The following is a 22,147-nucleotide window of genomic DNA, read 5'->3' on the forward strand; positions in this document are numbered from 1 at the left end:
TTAACCAACTGAGCCACCCAGGCGCCCCTATTCAGTTTAATTTTGAATAAACCCTGAGCCTGCCCTTCCTTTAGAAGAGAAACCATCTGATGTAGCTCAAAAAAGGGACAAAGCATCAAAATGGAATTTGTCTTTAGATTTCTCTAATTGCATTTAACCCAGGAGGGTCAAATGACAAACTATATCTGATGACTGCTGAATCTAATGCCTAGAGTATAATCGATGGATTTAGTTCCTTTTACAGATTTACTCTGTAATGCATCCATCGTTGAGAGGCTGCTGAAGAATCAAATCACTGAACAGAACATCAGAGCTTGTCATTTTATGATGGGATCACTAAGCTTTCTGCATTCGGATTTACTATGGTGGACTGGCCCCACCATGTGCAAGACACACAAGATATGTGGGTCAAAGCAATGCTTTGTATTGATGTGGGATTAAGCAGAACTTGATTGGGCCTGACAGCTAGCATTATGCTCTGAAGATATACTCAAAAGCACAACAAAGATTGTCTTTTAAATGGTTGAACACATCAACCAAAACATACTCTCATACTACGTGAGACCCTTGAGGAAAGGAAATACCACTGTAAATAATGTGTTGACTGAAATACACAAGTGTGGCTGAACCAGAAATCAATGTCTTCCACACAAGCAGGGGAGGCCATTTTCCACGCTTCCAGGCCACCAGGCCCCTGTCCCTGGGAGCACTGCCCACAGACCACCAATCCTGCAGAACAGTGGCCTCGGGATCACCCGAGAGAGAGCTTATTGGAACCACAATCTCAAGCACAGCTCCAGACCAACTGAAGCTAATGTGCATTTTAGTAGGATCCCCTGGTTATTCACATGTTCATTCAAGTTTGAGAAGCACTGGTCCAGGGGAACTTCCCCCATGTATGAAAAGTACAAAAATTGTACATATCTCCAGACATCACTAGGGGGGTTAAAAAAAAAAAAAAGCCAATTTTCCCCGTGAGAATGATCTATTCCTCAAGTCACAAAAAAGAAAGTGTTTTCCAATCTTATAAACAAAAATTGCCCCTGCATCTGCAGGCTGCCAGCCAGCCTCATCATCTTGAGATGCTTGGTGTCGCTGCCTCATGCCAAGAAAGCCAGCTTACAGCCTCATGTTCTGCTCTGCCTGGAAATCTGGACAATGTTCTTAAGGCATTTAATTTCCTATTATTATCATTTCTGTGCATGAAACCCAATGCTTACACTGAATAAAAGACCACCCTGGCCCAGTACCAAGAGTCAGAAGAGCTCATTCAGGGTCAGGTGTGTGAGGGGGTTCTCCTGCTAGTTTCACACACTTCACAGCAAGGAAGGGCCTTGGGATGAACACTGGATCTGTTCCAACCCCAGCTCCTGAATTCTCTTGAAGTGACCCAAATCCTCCACTTGCTTCCTCCTGAGCTTCCCGGGTATATAAGCCACTGCTCACCACCCCATCTTGCTGCCAATGCCAGTGGCTGGCACATTGGAGGTTATCAAATGACTAAATGAGGCATTGCTTTTTCTCATGGGAAACCTGTGGTCTAGGAACTAATGGTGAGCCTCGGAAAGACACTAAATCTCCACACTGGAGATTCCACAAATGTAGAATTAGCCAACTTTCACCCACATTCTTCAAGGTCTATGTGGAGAAGTAACTGTCAAGGATTACAAGTAGAAAGACTTCTTTTTAATGTCAAAGTTTTTATTCTCCCAGAAGATAGCAGCTGTACTTTCAATACCAACTAAATGAGGGTGGGGAGAATCAAACAACTAATATAAATCATTAGAACTATTACCTAATTGTGTTTTATCACAACAGTGGGACAGAAGAAACACATTAGGACATTTAAGTGTGTGATCCATGCTTCAAGAAAGTGTCTTAAGTACAGACTTTGGATGCTGTCCTAAGTGAGGTTATACAGTCTCAGAAATGCACTCACAGCATTGAAAAAAAAAGAATGTATTCAACACACACATTTAAACTTATATCCCAATACTGGTCCTCTACCTATAGTACATGGTGAATTGTTTTTTAAAAAACCATACTTAAAATATCATGAATATAATTATAATTTTTCCATCATCGGTTTTGTAATGCATTAAAAATCTAAACCAATGCTAGTCAAGATATGGGTCTATAGACCATGTAAGATTGTGAACTCTTTGTTACTGGTTCTGCATGAAATAAATCCAGAAGTTAAGAGTATTTTATTTTCATTGTGTGTGTTTTTGGGTTTGTTTGTTTGTTTGTTTTAATAAGTATTAGTCCAAAACAGATTGAAGGCACAAAATCTAGTACTGGTCTCTGCACAGAGTTTGAGATGCTCAGGTCTAAACTGCCACCAGGTTCTGGGTTCTGTTTGGGCTTGCTTTACTAGAGGAGCCTCAACGTGTGAAGGGGGCTGGGTCCTCTCTCTACTTCCTCTTTCCATTTTCTGACAATTCTTGGTGTGTGTGTGTGTGTGTGTGTGTGTGTGTGTGTGTGTTGATACCTGAATTTCTTGCAATAATAACACATTCACTCAGGGCCTTCTCCCATAGCCTGGAAAAGAATGTAATTTTTGCAATCCCAAACTAGCCTACTTTTCAAAAAACCCATCTCTCCTCCCCACCCCAAAGTCTGTACTGGAAGGAAAGAGCAGGCCACTATGTTAGAGTTCTGTTTCCACCACTTACCAACTGGCTGACCTTAAGCAAATCATGAAATCTGAGACTTCGATTCTTCTTGTGTAAAAGAGAAATAATGGTAGCTTTCAGAGTAACCCATTGGGGTAGATTTGAGACTCATTCATGTATTTGTTAAATATCTATTATGCAAAACACTGGGACAGGGATTAGAGATATTGAACAAAACACAATCTATAATCTCATAGATTTTAAGATCTGGTTTGTAAGATGTAAAAGCAGTTTGCAAACTGCAAAGCACTGTACCCCGCTTAAAGGTCATTACCAATAATATCAAGAATAATCTGAATCTTAAATCTTTGTACCTGATTTCATAGATCCTTTTAGATACAAAGAAAGTGTGAGGAATAGTATTTGCCTCCCAGCATTGGCCTCTGGGGAAGAAAAAGTGAACAAAGAGACAAAGAACTCAATTCTGTTGCTTAACTCCTCTTGCAACTAATTGAACTCAATTCTGTTGCTTAATTCCTCTTGCACCTAATTGCTGATGATGCATTTACTTCAACTCCCTAGTTCCACTGAAGCAAAAACAAAATATTTGTGCTTAATGAAGAAGAGCAAGAGAACTCACTTGGCTAATTCAGTCATGGCTCGCCTTCAGTAAAAAAAAAAAAAAGAAAAAGCATCGCAGATTTCAATCCCTAATTCCTAAAAAACTAAAGCAAGACATTTTGCTAGGGTTTAGATACTGGTTAAGTGAGAAGAGTACCAATCCCAAACCACCCAATGTATTGCTATGAATCAAGGTTTAGAGTTGGAATAGCTACCTTTAGGAATGAAAGTATAAATATCATGATAATTAACTATTTATTGAACATTTATCATACACCAAGAACTATGTTAACTATTTGCATTTAATATCCTGACAACCCACTAAGGTAACTAATATTCTCCCTATGTTACAGATTTTTAAAAATGGACTCAGAAATGTTCAGTTTGTTTGCAAGGATGTCAAACCCAGGTCCAAGACCTATGCCCAAGATATTGGAGGAACTCAATTCTCCTATCTGCCGCCATTCTCTATGCAGACACAGAAGAAATAATACAAGAACTTAGGAGCAGTATCGAGTATTCCCAGTTACTTGAGTGCAGACACTGGCAGAAAACGGCATTGGATTGTCTACCACAACACCAGGCCTGGACAGTTTTATAAAATACATACCACATTATAGATGCCATTGGTTAATTGCCCAGCATCCATATACCACTTTGTCTTTCCTAATACCAAACAAAATCTGGGTTCTATGTACATGCATACACACAAATAACATACAAGTACATGTGAAGTCCATGAGCCTCAGGAAACTAGAACTTACCCCTAACTCCAGGGATCAAGCTTGGCTTGAATCCCACCCCTCTTGTCTGATTGGTTCATAAAAGGACATATGATCCAGTTTAGGCCAATATGACATGGGAAGTAACTGGAGTTTCTGGGATGGCTCTTGTTCCCTGTCCTGAGAAAGCTACAGGAAGAGACTTTCTCTTTCCTCTGGATGTTGTTATACAAAGGTGTGAGGCCGGGAATTGCTGCAGCCATGCTAAAAATCAGGCTGAGGATGAATCCAACACCGGGCAGAGCAAAAATGTCTCCAGATTACCAAACATGTTTTTCGCTGTAAGTGCGACCTTCCAGGATTGCCAACAAAATTCCTTATTGTTTCAACTGGTACAAATTGGTTTTTCTGCTTGGTGCACCCAAAATTTTCCACTTAGAGGGAGAAGGTGAATCAATACCTCACGCCAAGGAGAAGAGTACAGAAAAGACAACTTACGGCCAGTGGAAAACACAATCACAGAGATTATCAACTAATGAACCAAGGATCTGAGTCCATCTACCATGTTCTACTTAACCAACATAGTGTTTTTATATTTGTAAATTGGGAACGTGCTCAGAAAATCTGGATGCTGCCTGCTCTGGAAAAGCTGGAGGGTCTGGAATCTGGACCATAAAGGTCTGCTGGAGCTCAGCTCCCCTTTCCATGGAGGGTGAACCCTGCAGTCTACAACATTCCCACCCTTTCTAGTATCTTCCACATTCTCCATTTCCCACACTTCCCGGATCCCTAGAAAAATTTGAGTTTATAACCCTGATCTGAAGCAAATTAGAGGTTTTCAAAAGAGTTCCTGGAGTTTTCGCTGGAAGTGCTTGGGAGCCCCAGCCAGAAAAAGTCCTCCGTGGACACAGCTTGAGCTATGTAGCCACTGAAGTCCTAGGACCCTTTGGCAGGGAAGAAGAGTCCAACATAGACCAGAGACTTTAGGGAGGATCACTGGGATAATGGGAGTGGGCAACAACCACAAGAATCAGAAACACAGACCTAGTATAGGAGGAAGAGTTCATTCTGGGGAAGGCACTGCGGCCCCAGGAGCTCTTTATAACAAAAAGAAGTGGAACTGCCGCACTTTGTTTTCTGGTAGGCAAGGCTGTGAGGCTTTTGTTCAAAGGGTCCTGTTGCTTAGCTCCCTAAGTTCACATGAGTTGCTCTTGAAAGGGGCAGCCTCCACAGATACACATCTGGGGAAGAGCAGAATGGTCAGTCTCTGCTGATTCTTTTATAGGGAAAGAATAATCCAATTCCCATCTGAATACCCAGAATCTCCAAAGGGGCTTCTAGACAATTACAAGCCCTGAACAACACCTGAGTGATTTGTTGCCAGGAGTAAGTCTTCTTCCTAGAAGTTGGATTTCTTTTGTGAATTAAGGTCCTCAATCCATTGGTCTTCATAGGCAAATCAACAGAACAATGAGAAACTGGTGAACTAAATCATTTTGCTTCTACTGTGAAGCACAAGCATTTGTTAATTTAAGAAATACTATAGCTTAGGATGCCTGGGTGGCTCTTTGGTTAAGCACTGGACTTCGGCTCAGGTCGTGATCTCAAGTTCATGGGTTTGAGCCCCGTGTCAGGCTCTGAGAGCCTGGAGCCTGCTTCCAATTCTGTATGTGTGTGTCTCTTTCTATGTCCCTCCCCTGCTCATGCTCTGTCTCTCAAAAATAAATAAACATTTTTAAAAAAGGAAATATTGTGGCTTAATTAAACTACTGGGGCTACACCAAAATAAAAAGCTTTTGCACAGTGAAGGAAACCATCAACCAAAAAACAACCTACCAAATAGAAGAAGATATTTATTGCAAATGATATATCCAATAAGGGGTTAAAATCCAAAATATAAGAACTTCTGCAACTCAACACCAAAAACTCCAGATAATTCAATTTAAGAGTGAGCTGAGGGGGCGCCTGGGTGGCTCAATTGGTTAAGCATCCGACTTCGGCTCAGGTCATGATCTCACAGTTCGTGGGTTCGAGCCCCACATCGGGCTTTGTGCTGACAGCTAGCTTAGAGCCTGGACCCTGTTTCAGATTCTGTGTCTCCCTCTCTCTGACCCTCCCCTACTTATGCTCTCTCTCTCTCTCTCAGAAATAAATAAATAAATAAATAAAACATTAAAAAAAAAAAAAAAAGAATGAGCAGAGGGCCTGAATAAACATTTTTCCAAAGACTTACAAATATCCAAAAGACACATGAAAAGATGCTAAACATCATTAATCATCAAGGAAATGCAAACCCAAATCACAATGGGTGATAGCATCTCACAGAATGGCTAGAATCAAAAAGAAATAACAAGTGTTGGTGAGGATGTGGAGAAAGAAACTGTAGTACACTGTTGTTGGGAATGTAAATTGGTGCAGCTACCATGAAAAACCATATGGAGGGCCCTCAAAAAATTAGAAATAGAAATACCAGATGACCCAGTAATTCCACTGCTGGGTATTCCCAAAGAAAATGAAAACACTAACTCAAAAGGATACATGCATCCCTCTGTTTATTGCAGCATTACTTACAATAACCAAGATACGGAAGAAACTCAAGTGTCCATCGATGAATGAAGAAGATGTGTACACACACACACAAATAAATATTGGCCATAAAAAATGAGATCTTGCCATTTGCAACAACATGGATGGACCTAGAGGGTACCATGCTAAGTAAAATAAGTCAGAAATATCATATCATTTCACTTATATGTGGACTCCCTAGAAAGCAAAACAAATAAAAAGTATTAACAAACCTAAAAGTCATAAATACAGAGAAACTAATGGTTTCCAGAAGAAAGGGCAGTAGAAAAATGGGCAAAATGAGTCAAGGGGAGTTGGAAGATACAGGCTTCCAGCTATGAAATGAGTAAGTCACAGTAATAAAAGATACAGCATAATGAATGTACAGCATAGGGATATAGCCAATGGTATTTTAACAGTGTTATCATGACAGATGGTAGCTACACTTGTGTAGTATAATGAATAAATTTACCAAATCACTATAGTGCATACTTGAAATGAATGTAATATTGTGTCAACTATACTTCAATAAAAAAAAAGGTGCTTTGATTTGTGTTATTCAAATATTTTCAGATATTTAAAAGGTAAAACCAAGGTTTGAGGAAGCTGAAGTACTTAATTCTATACATCTGCTATATAGTAATAATATATTATGGCTAAAACAATTGAACATAATGTCTTCTTCAGGAGTTTTTTGTTTTGAGGGGTTATTTTGTTTTGTTTTTGTTTTTGTTTTTTTGCCACTGTTACCTCCCCTATGTTCCACAGCTTTCATTCTAAAGGATGGGCTGTGTGTCTGCACTCAGAGGGTCCTTTCTCTTCTGACTGACAACACAGATCCATCCCAATGTCTGAGGAATCATATCTGATGTTTCAGCTCTTAGAAATTTCTGCCACTTTTCAGTGCTCAAAAGATATTTCCTTCCCCACTTTTTTTTTTTCTTCCCATTTTGGGGCTTAGTGCCACTGATAGACCCAATTCCTGAAGACACTCACTTCAAAATAATTTTAAAGTTTTCCAACTCCAATCCTTTCTGTAATTTCAGCATAGTGTCTTTTATTCCCCCTCATGGTGTAGAAACCAAGGCTCAAAAAGCCTAATTAACTTACCCAAGGCCAACACAGCAAGAAAGTAGAGTAGTCAATATTTAAATCCAGGTCTGCTTAATTTGGTTATTATACCCCAATTTTCAGATAGTTAAGAAACAAATTTCTCAACTTGATGAAGAACATCTATAAAACCTTATAGTTACATACTTAATGGATAGAAACTAGATGCTTTCTTCCTAAGATCAAAAACAAGGCAAAGATGCTGCCTCTCACTATTTCTATTCATTATTATAATGGAAGTTCTAGCTAATGCATTAAGAAAAGGAAACAAAAGGCATACAGATTGGGAAGGAAGAAATAAATTTTTTTTACTTGAAAGTTACATGATTGTCTATGTAGAAAACCTAAAAAAAAAACAACAACAAATTTCCTGGAACTAATAAGTGATTATAGCAAGTTTGCAGGATACAAAGCTAATATACAAAACGAATAGTTTTCCCATATATCAGCAAGGAACAATTGGGAGTTGAAATTAATAAACATAATACCATTTACCTTAGCACCAAAAAAAAAAAAATGAAACACTTAGGTACAAATAGCAAGTAAGTACAAAATCTAGGTGAGAAAAACTATAAAATTCTGGTGAATGAAATAAAGACTACGTAAAGAGAGAGAGATCCCATATTCATGGATAGACTCAATGTTGTTAAGATGTCAGTTTTTCCCAACTTTATCTAGTTTCAATACAAGCCCAATCAAAATCTCAGCAATTTATATAAATAATCTTATTCTAATATTTATATAGAAAGGAAAAAATTAATAGCCAACACAATGTTGATAAAGCACAAGGTCAGAAAACTGACACTACTCAACTTCAAGATTTACTATAAAGTTACAGTAATTAAGACAGTGTTGTGCTGGCCAAAGAATATACAAATAGGGCAACAGAGCAGAACAAGGAGCCCCAAAATGGAGCTTCACTGGTATGGTCAATGGACCCCTGACCAAAAAGCAAAGGCACTACAATGGGGAAAAAATGGTCTTTTCAACAAATGGTGCTCCAACAGCTAGATATCCAGAGGTCAAAAAAAAAAAAAAAAGGCAAGAATATAGACATTATACCCTTTACAAAAATTAACTCAAAATGGGTCAGAGACCTAAATGTAAACCACAAAATTGTACTTGTAGAAGATATAGGACAAAATCTACGCAACCTGGATCTGGTGGGGACTTTTTGGATACAACCCCAAACCACGAGGGAAAAAAAACTCGGCAAGTTAGACTTCATTAATATTTAAAGTCTCTGCTCTGCGAAAGAAATGGTTAAGAGAATGAAAGGACAAGCCACAGACTTGGAGAAAGTATTTGCAAAATACACATTTAACAAAGGACTTGTATCCAAAATATACAAAGACTAGACAAGAAGACACAAACAACCTAATTTAAAAGTGGACAATTTTAACAGACCAAAGATACATAGATAGCAAATAATCATATGAAAAGATGCTCCACATCATAAGTCATTAGGGAATTGGGAATTAAAACAATGAGATACCACCACATACCTATTGTATGGCTAACGCCCAAAACCCTGAGAGCACCAAATGCTGACGAGCATGTGAAGAAACAGAAACTCTCATCCACTGCTGATACAACCACTTTGGAAGAGAGTTTGACAGTGTCTTGTAAAACTAAACCCAGGCTCAATCCAGTAACTGTGTCCCTAGGTATTTACCCAAATGAGTCAAAAACTTATGCCCACACAGACATCTGCACACAAATGTTCATAGCAGTTTTATTCATAATTGCCAAGGTTGTAAGTAACTAAGCTTCCTTCAACAGATGAACGGATAAACAAAGTGGTATATCCTTACATGGGATAGTCTTCAGAAATAAAAAGGAATTATCTATCAAGCAATGAAAGGAAATAAAGAATATTTAAATACATGTTGCTAACTGAAAGAAGCTAGCATATTCTGAAAGAAGATAGCATATTTGCTATCATATGAAAAGTCTACCTACTGTATACATACATACGGCATTCTAGAAAAGGCAATACTACAGAGATAGTTAAAAAAAAAAGATCAGTGGTTGCTGAGGTTAAGGGGGAGGGGAGAGAAGAATATGTAAAGCACAAATGATTTTTAAAGCAGTAAAACTATTCTATGTGACACTTTAATGGTGAATACGTGATATACCTGTCAAAACTATACAACATAAAGTGAAACCATAATATAAATTATGAACTTCAGTTAATAATAATGTATCAATATTGGTTCATCAGTTGTAACAAATGTACCCACACTAATGCAAGATGTACATAATAAGGGAGAGTGGGGATTGGCAGAAAGGGAGTAGATATGAACTCCATACTTTGTGTTCAGTTTTTCTGTAAACCTAAAATATTCAAACACATTAATCTGAAAGTAAGGGAGAAAAATAAAGAAACCAACAGAGCAACTCAAAGGATACGAACAGAAGAATTGCAACTCAGGAGATGGACCAAGAAAACAAATTCAAGAAAATAAGGTTATAATTATTCAAAACAAAAATGGACATAAAAATTTTCTTTCATTATTTAATGTTCCAAAAGGGAAAAAATACATTTAAGGAATTGCTCACTCCAGTAGGAGATAAGAGTCTAAGCACAGTACTTTCCTAAGCAAACTGTTACACTAATCAATACTTCCAAAATTTAAATACATCTTAATTTAATATCCACCTTTTCCCCTTATTTTAGCCTGTGATCTACAACATTAATTTCTCTAACAAGCACTGTGAAATAGACAGTCCAAGCCCTCTGGGCCCTGTGGTCTCCCTGAGCTACATCAGGAGATAGGAGATGCTAACGTCACCTCCTTTTCTCAGATTAGAATCAGCAGATATCTGCTTAAACCCTCCTTAGCTCCTGGCACTGTAAGCTATATTCTATTTTAAATTATTTTAACTATTCATCGGATTTAATCCACATGAGCACTAGGAGCTAGTTGCTTTCCCATTTTCCAGGAAAGGAATATAAAGCTTAGAATGGTTGAGCAACTCACTCAAAGTCACACAGCAAGCAAATGACAAATTCAAGTTTGAACTCCAGCTTCTCAGAGTCCAGAGAAAAAGGACTAGAATTATTAGCAGTTAGGAAGCAGCACTCACTTTCTCAGAATCACAGAGTGTTGGAGTTGGAAGATACAGTGGAAAGAATCTGATCCAAACCCCTCATTTCAGAAATGGAAAAACTGAAGCCCAGAAAGCTTAAAATGCAGTAGGAATTATAACAAACCCAAATCCACAAAGCAGTGCTGAAACTGAAGTTTCAAATCAAGAGTTGGAGGGATGCCTGGGTGGCTCAGTCGGTTAAGCGTCCGACTTTCGCTTGGGTCATGATCTCACTGTTCGTGGGTTCGAGCCCCACGTCAGGCTCTGTGCTGACTGCCGGCTCAGAGCCTGGAGCCTGTTTCAGTCTGTGACTCCCTCTCTCTCTGACCCTCCCCTGCTCAGGCTGTCTCTCTCTCTCCTAGAAATAAATAAAACATTAAAAAAAAAAATCTCAAATCAAGAGTTGGAGTCAAGATGTATCAGTCAGGACAGGTTAGGTTAAGCTGCAGTAACAAAGAATGCCAACTTGTCTGTGGGTTAACAGCACATAGGTTTATTTCTCACCTATAATATACAGCCAAAGCTGATTGGCAGGGGAGAGCTTTTCTCGTCGTAGCTTAGGGATTCAGAATGAAACAGGCTTCCTCTTGACAGCAACTTCAACCATCAGCACAGAAGTGGGAAGGGAAGGTGGTAAATCCCACATTGGCTCTTAAACATATGTCACTTCAGCTCATTAGCCAAATCAAGTTAAAAATCTTTCCTGACTTTAAAGAGGATAAGGAAAGGAAATTCCACCATGTGCCCATAAGGATGAGGAAAAAGAATGTTTGTGAAGACTCCTATACCCATATACTAGGGCTGGTCCAAGACAGGGCTTAATTAGTATAATATACCAGATTTGCTCCCCTCTTCAGAGAATTTTTTAAATACTCGCCTAAAACAATACCAAATGCCACCCATTTTATAATCCTCTTGGACATCTCTATTAAAACAAGTCAGTGAGTTTGGAGTTCATGATCTAAATGGAATCACCTGCTGATATTTTTAAAAATTGAGAATACAGAGCTCCAAGAAAAAATAGGGCAATCGTCAAGTAGGAGCTTCCATTCATATACAGGGAGAACAAAGAGATTTTTATTTATGAAATTCTTAATGCAACCAAGAGCTTAATAAGATAGAATTTCTCCTGAAATTGCATACAGATGTAGACACTGAGCTCAACAATTTAAAAACAGACAAAAAAACCTGGGGTCCAATTAAGCACAGAACTCCTTCATAGTCCTATCTGTCAAGAGCCTTGGGAAGAAGGATCCCTCTGTTTCTGAGAATAATCTGACAGAGCAGCTCTTGGCCCATCGAAGATGGTGAGGCAAAGCAGCCAAATAAGAGTTATTAAATGGTTATATGGTTATGGAGAAATTCAAAACCACCTAGGCAGTTAGCTAAGCTTGCTCAGATAGGGGAAAGAATCTCTTCAACCTAGACCAATAAGAAAACTAAACAAGGGCAGGAGATGAATTTAAGAGAAGATTGTATACACATGGCCCCAATTTATGTAAGGGAGTCCACATGGCTCAGTCTGCACAGCTCAGACACGTTCAAAGAGGAGCAGATCAATAGCAAAAGTAGTTACAAGCAATTTAAGTCTTCATTATTAGTTTTTGAGGAACATTTCAGAGCGCCCAAGGTTGAACACACAATATTTTCCTAAATCCCTTCAGCCTCCTCAAGTTTTCTTGTACCCTCCAGGTGCTGTGAAAACTCTTACCCCAAAAGTCCCTCGCCAATGCCAAACCCAGGAGACTTCATCTTTTATCTCCTACCCCCTACCTCTTCTCTAGTAAGATGTAGGTTAGTAGCCTTATTTGCAGCAAGAAATCCTCTTTCTTCTCCAGGAAAGAAGAGAAAGGAGAAACAGGGAAGGCCAAGGCAGAAAGGGGGCTTGAACACTCATGTCAGAACTGGAACTACACTAACTTGCACTTAGCACTACAGAGGTAATAAGGTTTTGAAGGGCACTGTGCAATGGCCCAAAACAGATCACTGTCCTATTTGGTCATGCTGGTCCGAGAAGCATTCTGATAAAGTCGATAAGGCTAGGCAGAGCTAGAGGGCATCCCACAGGGCAAAAGCTTTTAGTCTTCTACTATGTTGCCATATACATGTCTGGACATGGCTACCCCACAGGAAATAATTCAGTGTGATAAGTAGTAAAGATTGTAACTGTAACAGGCGTTAACAGCTACAAATTACTGAATGTCAACCATAAAGGAGAGCTCATGCTAAGGGCCGCACAGAGATTATGCCATTCACCCCTTCTGACAACCCTAGCACCAACTTTATTTGGGTGGATGACCTTCTAGAAATGTGTGATCTCCACCCACATCCATTCCTAATTCCTCCAAGCTGCATTTTTTTCCCTCTGAAACTCTATGCTTTATTCTGGCAAAAGCAACCCAGCACAGTTCCAGAATTTCCACTTTGTGAATGCTGGATGCCTCACTTCAATAGTGGCATTCTCAAAGATTCTTCTATCAGCAGTCAGACTATTAGCTGGCCTGTAGCCCACATAGCCTCTAAAACAACCCTCTGTGTGCTGGGGGGATTCCTGCGTGTACACATGTACACACACACACACACACACACACACCCCAGAACAATTTATTACAAATATTTAGAGACTGGAAGGCGTAGGCCGGGTTCCCCACCTATCACACTCCCCATTTCTTCAAGTGATTAGTCACAAAGGAGGAAAAATATCTCCTCCTTTGTAAACATAACATCCCTTCTGTCTACACAGCAACCCAAGTCAAGGGTGCTTCACTTTTTATGAAACTAAAAATATAAAGAATGATTGATGTGAATTTTAACAGCCATTGTCATCTATTACAAACCAGCTTTAGTCTTTAACTCTCCTCTGCCCCTCCTCCCCCCGCCCCCCTCAGCAGACAGGAGCTTCTTGAGGGAAGGAAAACATCAGATGCAATCTACCAGCACTTTAAACTCAAAGAATATTCTGGTCCATTGTTTAGCAATCCACAACATAGAGCCTGATGGTGCTATCATCAACACGTAAGAATGTACTGAAATACTTGCTTAAAATCGAGCATAGAAGTGAGAACCCCTTCATAGATTCACTCTTAAGAAGGCATTGTGAGGATATTCAAGACACAACATTAAAATGGGGGGTGGGGAGGAAAGGAAAGATTTTGATAAAATTCCTATTTTTACATATGTGCACATATTTATATAGAGATTTACATAAACATATAGACACAAAGAAGAGAGACTTAAAGGTTAAATGTTGATGGTGATATCTGTGGGGAAGGAGTTATTTTTAGTTTTTTTCTTTGTGCCTATTGGCATTTTCCAGGGTTTTTCTGTTTTGTTTGTTTCACAAATAACAACCATTAGGTTGATTATCAGGTAATGTATTTCTTTCTAATCACTTTTCATCACTAGGGTTAAATCTCTGGTCTCCTCTCTGAAGATAACATACAGGCTATCCTTCCACAGGCCAATGGCTAGAAGTAACCTTAAGACACACACCAGGGGGCGCCTGGGTGGCTCAGTCGGTTAGGCGTCCGACTTCAGCTCAGGTCATGATCTCACGGTTCGCGGGTTTGAGCCCCGCGTCGGGCTCTGTGCTGGCAGCTAGCTCAGAGCCTAGAGCCTGTTTCGGATTCTGTGTCTGCCTCTCTCTCCGACCCTCCCCTGCTCACACTGTCTCACTCTCTCAGAAAGAAATAAAAAACATTAAAAAAAAAAAAAAAAGACTAACACACCAGAATCCCAGCTATTGTTTTCCAGAAGTCCCATCTCCTTTTCATCCAGAAAGGAAGCAGTGAGAGGCTGGGTATAATGAAGATGCTTCTGACTTTGAAGCCTGGTACAGGCTTAGAGTTCCCTGCCTCTACCAGCCAATGGCCCTAGGCCAGTTAGCAACCTTTCTGGGCTTCTGAGTACCCAGTGTACAACAGTGGGCTCACGCAGATGATGGCAAGGGTCCATCCCAGACCTGAGCACAGGCATTTCTGGGTTTCCACGCTGCCTCATCCCAGAGGGCTGCTCTGCCTTTGCTAGCACTCAGGGTGACTCATTTGCATCCAAACACAATAGGGGGTGGGGACGAGATGAAGATGGGGCAGCTCTGGGATTAGAAGAGACGATGTTGGAAAGTGTCCATCACCCCTCCAAGCTAACACCTGCGATGGGACCCTGGTGACTGAGGGGTTTAGCTTAGCAAGTTTGCCGAAAGTGGGACAGGGCTGCAAGATTGGCTCTTACCTACTGTCCTGATGAAAATTCTGCCAATTTTGCTCAGTCACAGATTAAATCAGATGGTAACTTATGTTTCATTTTACATAGCCAATTTCTTATCTCTTGCAGCAATTCTACCACATTCCATTCCATATCCCACTACACGCACACACACACACACACACACAAAGCTGGCTATAATGCTTATGCAAGGCAGCAAGTGTTAGGAATCAGAAAATATGAACAGATGAACAGAATAGCTTAGGAACTACATGCAGTGTTAGCCTTCCTTGAGCACAGAACATAGTCCTTCTCTGCTTCTTCTGCCTCTAGTCACTTAGCACTCACTTTCCCTACTTCCCTTCACCTCCCTCCACCTGATGCCTTTCAGCTACTATCTCTATGAGGAGCCTCCTAATCTTTCCTCACCACCACCTACATAGCCAAAGGTTGGAAGATGAGAAAGATAAAAATCAGAAGCGACCAGAGCCAAGAAATTTTTTCATCATGAACTGAAGGGTCTTGGAAGACCAGACTGGAAGCCTTACTCTGGGTCCAGTGCTCCACTGCAGAGTTTATATACAAATGCTTTGTGGAAACGAGGATGATGGGTACCCCCAAAGATTCTACCCAGGCCCCCTGGAAGGGAGGAAATCCCCCGCAGGGAACAAATATTGGTTAACTGTAAAGATCCAGACAGGAAGAGAAGATAGGTTTACTCCTGCAAGTCAAGGAAAGGTCCTTGTGAGAACTTTCCCAGATCAGAAGCCATATTTCGACCCATGAGCGCTATTCCCCCAAGTTATAAACTACATCTCAGAAAGTTAATTTCTTGGGCACTGAACTGTGTATGGACTGGATGTCAAAGGGTACTCATGTAGTGGTCAGTAGATGTTAGCCAAGGTCAGTAAGGAATTGATTCACCAAAAAGAATAGGTGAACCCAGAAACATAAGTAGTATGTATCTGCTGTACAAGCAGTGGAGTTTTTTGTTGTTTACTTTCCACATTTTCCTCCAGTTCGTTTTATCACTTAAATACTCTGCAAAACGCCCCACTACCATGGATTCACCCCTGCCATTCATGTCACTCCCCTACACGAACATGAAGCCCTCCACTCTACCTACCAAAATCCTGTTATTGCTATGTTTCCCCTGCCCGTGCTAGAGGATTTGTTGCAGGACCCGCCCCCACATTCCAGCCCTCACAGACTACCCACACCCTCAGGGACCCCTGTGTCCTCCTCTGGAAACCGATGGAATGCTGCCTGGTCCTCAGTGTGGTCATGTGTTTAATTCTATGTTTATCACTTCTCTCAAGCTTTTCTTCTTAGTCTTCAAATTCTTCTTTGGGCCTCATAGAGAGTAAATGGCTCAAAATATTAAGCCATAATGAACTAATGTTTCTTTACCTACGAACTTCACAAAGCCAAAAAAATCTAAAAATAGCCAAGAATGCAACAATAGAATTACATCCTAATAGGAAGGTCAAAATTTAAGTGGGCATTAGTGACAGTCTGGAGATACTAGATTAGGGAATTTTTGAATGCCTAATTTTCCTGCCCTTACTCAGACTTCCTCCATTGAAGAAGTAGCAGGCTGTGCAATCCCTAACCTCAGAGGATGCATGTGACCGAGTGAAACTTAACAGTTGACAAGACCTCCTGGATTCTGTTTTCAAGTCTTTAAACCTATCAAACCGACCAGAGTAGGAGTGTTCGTATCTGTTGCTGTGTAACAAACCATTCTAAAACATGGGGGCTTAAAGCAATGATTTATTATTTCTCATGGTTCTGAGTATGGATAGAGCTCAGCTGGATGGATCTTGCTAGGGTCCCTTATGCTGTCGCAGTCAGATGGTGGCTGTGGCTGCCAGTATCTGAAGATTTCTTCACTCACAAGCCTGGTACCTGGGCTGGCTAGAATAGATAGGGTCAATGAAGTCCCTCTCTACCTCTCTCCCTCACCCCTCTCCCTCCCCCCTCTCCTCTTTCTTTCTTCCATGCAGCCTCTCCATGTGTCTGGCTTGGGCTTCCTCACAGCATCACAGTCTCAGGGAAGCCAGACTTCTTAATTGGTAGCTTGCCTTCCCCAGGATAAGCTTTCCCAAAGGACCCAGGCAGAAATTGCCTTTCATGCAATGTCACTTTTGCTGTATCCTGTTGGTTGCAAGTGATTCCTTAAGGCCAGCCCAGACTCCAGGCAGTGGCAATTCGACTTTCCCTCTCAATAGGAGGAATAGCAAAGAATCTATGCCACTCTTCAATCGATCTCCCTGGGGGGGTGGAGGGGGAGACTTTTTCCAGATTAAAAAGAAGGGGAAATACTCTGTGGACCTGGGCTTGCTCCCTGGATGTGGTTGGTGTTGGCAGAAAGACATTAGTAAAGAAAGATGTGGTGTATCTAGAGAAACAGAATCACAAGCATTGCACTTTCTGGCCTCACCAGGTTGCCATGTCTCAAGAATATCTACCAAGTCCAAGGGACAAACTGATATGGCCATTATGGCCAATGAATAACATGCACCCCCAAGTCAGGTAAAGGGGAACTCCCAACGACTCCGGCAGTTTGCGAGATCGGCATCAAAATTAGGTTGCTTGATGGAAAATAGAGTTGCCATCTTGGGTTTGGGGACTGACATTCCTTGTCCTGACACTGGGAACTAGGCTTTAAATTTTGTTTCTCCCAACTTGACTCTTGAGGGTAGAAGCATTCAATCTCTCCAAACTGAGCCCTCTAGTTATCTCCTTTCATCACAATTACCCAAGCAGAGTTAAACTACACACAGACACCCTCAGGCACAATCCACTCTGCAGCGCCTGAATTCAAAGATCAACCATTCAAGTGCCAAGAAGACAGAGGACAGACTAGTCCCGAGCTCCATTTGGAGACGGATTTTCCATCCCCTTGTGGGAAAGGGGAGAGAAGGAAGAGGCAGACTCCACTAGAACCAACAGAATGCCTCATCCATTGTCCTAAAAGTCTCCCTAGGCAGCCCCAAGAATGCTTCCACTCTGTTTCCCAAAACACTAAGTTCGGAGGGGGTCAGCAGCACACAAGGGAGCGCTAAGGTTGTGGGTCTGCAGGCGTGAAGGCTGACTCCCTCTCTGCCAGGATCCCAGAAAGTGGCCCCCATAGAGGTGGGAAGCTGAGCCCAACGGCCACGAAGAAGACAGTAGAGGGTACTTTGCACACAACAGCCAACCCAGAACAAGACAATGGGCATGTGTAACTGGCATGCCTGCCCCTGATTTTACAAGTTACTAGTTTGAGAGGGAGATGGGTTGCTCTGCTCTGGCTGCCCTTAACTTGCACCTTCTTCTCTAGTATTTCAGTCCGATGGACACCCATTTATTAAGTTTCTACTCTCTAACAGTGGCTCTCTGCCTTGTCACCCAACTCCTGCCCTCCTCTGGGGGCCCAAAGCTCTCTCCATCAGTAAACCTCTACCTGCTTCTTCCCATATTGGTTCAGAAAAAGATGGAGAACCTTGGTAAAAGAATCTGAGTCTCCGCAGAGAAAATCAGTCCCAACACACTCTTGCATACAGTGACAAACCACCCAAATTTCTCAATAAGAGCACACATTTTTAGTGGCACTGTACAAAGCCACCTACACATATAACTTATCCAATCCTCCCAATCACTTCCATAGACAGCACTGCTTTCATTCCCACTTTACAGATGGGAAAACTGAGGCACAAACAGGTATGAGCCGGACCCAAGACAAACGCTTTTTGGTGACTCTCTAAAGTTTCTGCTCTTTTCCTCCAAGTCACAGGTCCTCAAACGGTGTGCACACTTTGAGAACACTTCTTTTTCAATAAGCTCTTCTGTGACCCAACCAGTCTCTCTCTCTCTTTTCCTGAGTATTCATGGCCCAAGTATAGAAGTAACAGTGGAAAATTAAGGGCTGGGTATCTGTCTGACAGCCTCTACTCAAAGTCAGGACCCCTCCTCATCTTGTTCTTACCACATAAGGGACACATCAGCCCTGTGTCTTACTGATTCTTGACCAAGATCTTCTCTTTCACAAACAGAAGAAGCAGGAAACCTTAAATCCTCTTACAGATTTGCTCCCATCCACCACAGGCCAGAATAATGAGGCCATGCCAGCCCACAAGGGCAAGTTGCTTGGTAACTGGAATCACAGATCCCTGTGCCCCAGAGGCAAAAGGTACCTTCTGCTGACCCTCCAGGGGTTTGGGAACATGATTCTTAATGACCCAGCTCCTTGCTGGGAGGCCTCAGAAGATTTGGGGCAAGAGTGAAAAATCCTCACCTTCTCACCTTCCTCTAGGGTTGTAACATCACCTCTCTGTTAGAGGCCTGGCTTAGTAAGACAGTCAATTCCCATCTGGGCCTAAGGCTTCAGGCCACTTCCTCTTAACAAAGTCATTTTGGAGTAGGTAAGATGAGGCTAACCATAGTAATTTCAGTTTAATATATCAGAGATTTAACTTTGCAACACTAGTATGTTTACCCTGTGAAAATGTATTAATCCTTTTCTGGAACAGACTTCCTGAAATCTCTTCCTATGTAAGTCAGCCCCTACTGAGGGAGGGAGGAAGCGGCTAGAGAGAAAGGCTGGGAAGGTCTATCATTGAGGCCTGCTTTGTGCAAGCCCTGGGCCGGGTGCTCCAAATACACTATCCCATCTAGCAACAACACTGTGAGGTAACCTCATTTAATGTTTGAAGACACGGAGACCCAGAGAAATACTTAGAACTGCTCCCCCTGCCCCAAGATTCAAGAGCTAAATTTTAAGCTCCAGTTTGATTTAGTTCCAAAGTCTAGGTTTCTTCTGTTCTATCACACTCTTTACATGTGTCCAGAAATTTCTCAGCAGGGCAGTGCAGGAGTAGGGGAGGCAGCTGCAGTTTAAATAAGATGGTCAGAGTAGGGGGCGCCTCGGTGGCTCAGTTGGTTAAGCATCTGACTTAGGCTCAGGTCATGATCTGGCCATCTGAGTTCGCACCCCAGGTTTGGCTCTGTGTTGACAGCTCAACGCCTGGAGCCTGCTTCAGATTCTGTATCTCCCTCACTGCCCCCTCCCCACTCACTCTCTCTCTCTCTCTCTCTCAAAAATAAATAAACATTAAATTTTTTTTAAGAATGGTCAGAGTAGACCTCATTGATTCAATGACACTTGAGTGAAGACTTGCAGGACATGAAGGCATTAGGAGATGAAAAAGAAAAATGCATCCAGCAAAGGTGCTAAGGCTGAAGTGTCAGATGGCTTGGGGGACCACTGGAGAGGCAGAGATGAATCCGGTGCAGAGTGAACAAAGGGGACAGGAGTAGATGCAGTCAGAGAGGTGAACGTGGCCAGGACCTGGAGGACTAAGGAGAAGGTAGGCCCCAACCCACCTAGGATGCATCTCCCAACTCAAGCCAACAATGACTTCAAGTATTATCGGCCAACATCTCAGAAAGGGATGGAGAAGGGGGGGGAAGTCCTCAAAAGTACAGACCATCACCACACCATATATCCCTTTGTAAAGCTAGGCTGGCTCTGTTAGGTGAGTAGAGAGGTAGTAGGAGGAACTAGCTGGGAGTTCCAAACCCAAGTCTCTTCATTTAACATCTTAGGTGAGAAGCAAGCAGTTTCAGACCAAACTATTCCACAGCAGCTCACCATTATGCATTATTTCCCACCTGCACGCCTGGTGGCTAGACACAACACATAGATCCTAGTTTAATAAACAACACATCTAAAAGCTGAACTCCTAAAAATGAGCGGAATGCTCGTTGTCAGGCTGGAGAAAACGAGGAGATGTGGGTCAAAGGGTACAAACTTCTAGTTACAAGATGGGTAAGTTTTGGAGACCTAGTATATAGCAGTGACTGGTTAATACCGTGCTGTATACTAGAAATCTGCCGAGAGCAGATTATATGTGTTCCTTTCTTATACACACACATGCACACACGCATACAAATAGCTACGTGAATTGATAGATGTGTTAACACTATATAGGTGTATCAACACAGTATCCACTTTAAATACATGCAATTTTGTTAATCATACTTGAATGGAAAAAAGAAAAAATATTTTAAAGAAGAAGGGGTGCCTGGGTGGCTTAGTTGGTTCGGTCTCAGACTCTTGATTTCGGCTCGGGTCAAGATCTCTTGGTTCATGGGTTCAAGCCCCACGTTGAGCTCTGCACTGACAGCACAGAGCCTGCTTGGGATTTTCTCTCTCACTCGCTCTCCACTCCTCCCCTTCTCACTCTCTCAAAAATAAACTTCTAAAAAAGGACAAAGAAGCAATCCCTTTTTGGCACTTTGGGCCCTCACCCATCAGAGAATCCAACTGTACAAATGACTAGGATCTGCTGTGGCCAGAAGCCTGCTTCCGACGTGTGGGATTTACCAGAACCATCCGGCCCTCCAATTCTCTAGCTTCCTTAGGTCCTCCTAGTGCATCAGAAATCCACAGGCATGAACATTATGGTAGTTTCTCTCAGAAGTGTCTCTACTACTCTCATCTGGGTGAGAGATCATTCCTGGACTCTTAGAGAATGGCAAAAGACATAACTAACTATTCAAGATTTCTAGATTCCCTGACAGAAGGCAGCCAAAGAAAGAGTGTCCGTTACCCAGTGTCTTTTATAAAAGAATACAAATAATTCTTCCTGAAATGATAGAAATGTAGTCCTAGCAGGGACCAGCGAAGAGTACCTTGCAGGGGCACCTGGGTGGCTCAGTAGGTTAAGTGTCCGACTTTGGCTCAGGTCATGATTTCACAGTTCCTGTGTCGGGCTCTGTGCTGACAACTAGCTCGGAGCCTGGAGCCTGTTTCAGAATCTGTATCTCTTTCTCTTTCTCACCCTCCCCTGCTCATGCTCTCTCTCTCTCTTCTGACCCTCCCCTGCTCATGCTATCTCTGTCTCTCTTCTGACCCTCCCCTGCTCATGCTATCTCTCTTTCACCCTCCCCTGCTCATGCTCTCTCTCTCAATCTGACCCTCCTCTGCTCATGCTCGCTGGCTCTCTCTCTCTCTCTCTCTCTCTCAATTCTGACCCTCCCCTGCTCATTCTCTCTCTCTCTCTCTCAATCTGACCCTCCTCTGCTCATGCTCGCTGGCGCTCTCTCTTTCTCTCTCTCTCAATTCTGACCCTCCCCTGCTCATGCTCTCTCTCTCTCTGACCCTCCCCTGCTCATTCTCTCTCTCTCTCTCTCTCTCTCTCTCAAAAGTAGATAAACATTAAAAAATAAAAA

General features: G+C 41.8%; 1 protein-coding gene across 1 annotated transcript in view; it reads right to left on the minus strand.

Annotated features, from left to right (window-relative positions):
• The window catches only part of FRMD3 (FERM domain containing 3), a 299,629-nt gene that overhangs the window by 149,265 nt on the left and 128,217 nt on the right, over positions 1–22,147 (minus strand). The gene's annotated exons all lie outside the window — the stretch shown is intronic.

The sequence above is a fragment of the Crocuta crocuta genome, unplaced genomic scaffold (genome assembly GCF_008692635.1).
Source record: "Crocuta crocuta isolate KB4526 unplaced genomic scaffold, BGI_CrCroc_1.0 scaffold99, whole genome shotgun sequence".
In the NCBI taxonomy this organism is placed as follows: Eukaryota; Metazoa; Chordata; class Mammalia; order Carnivora; family Hyaenidae; genus Crocuta; species Crocuta crocuta.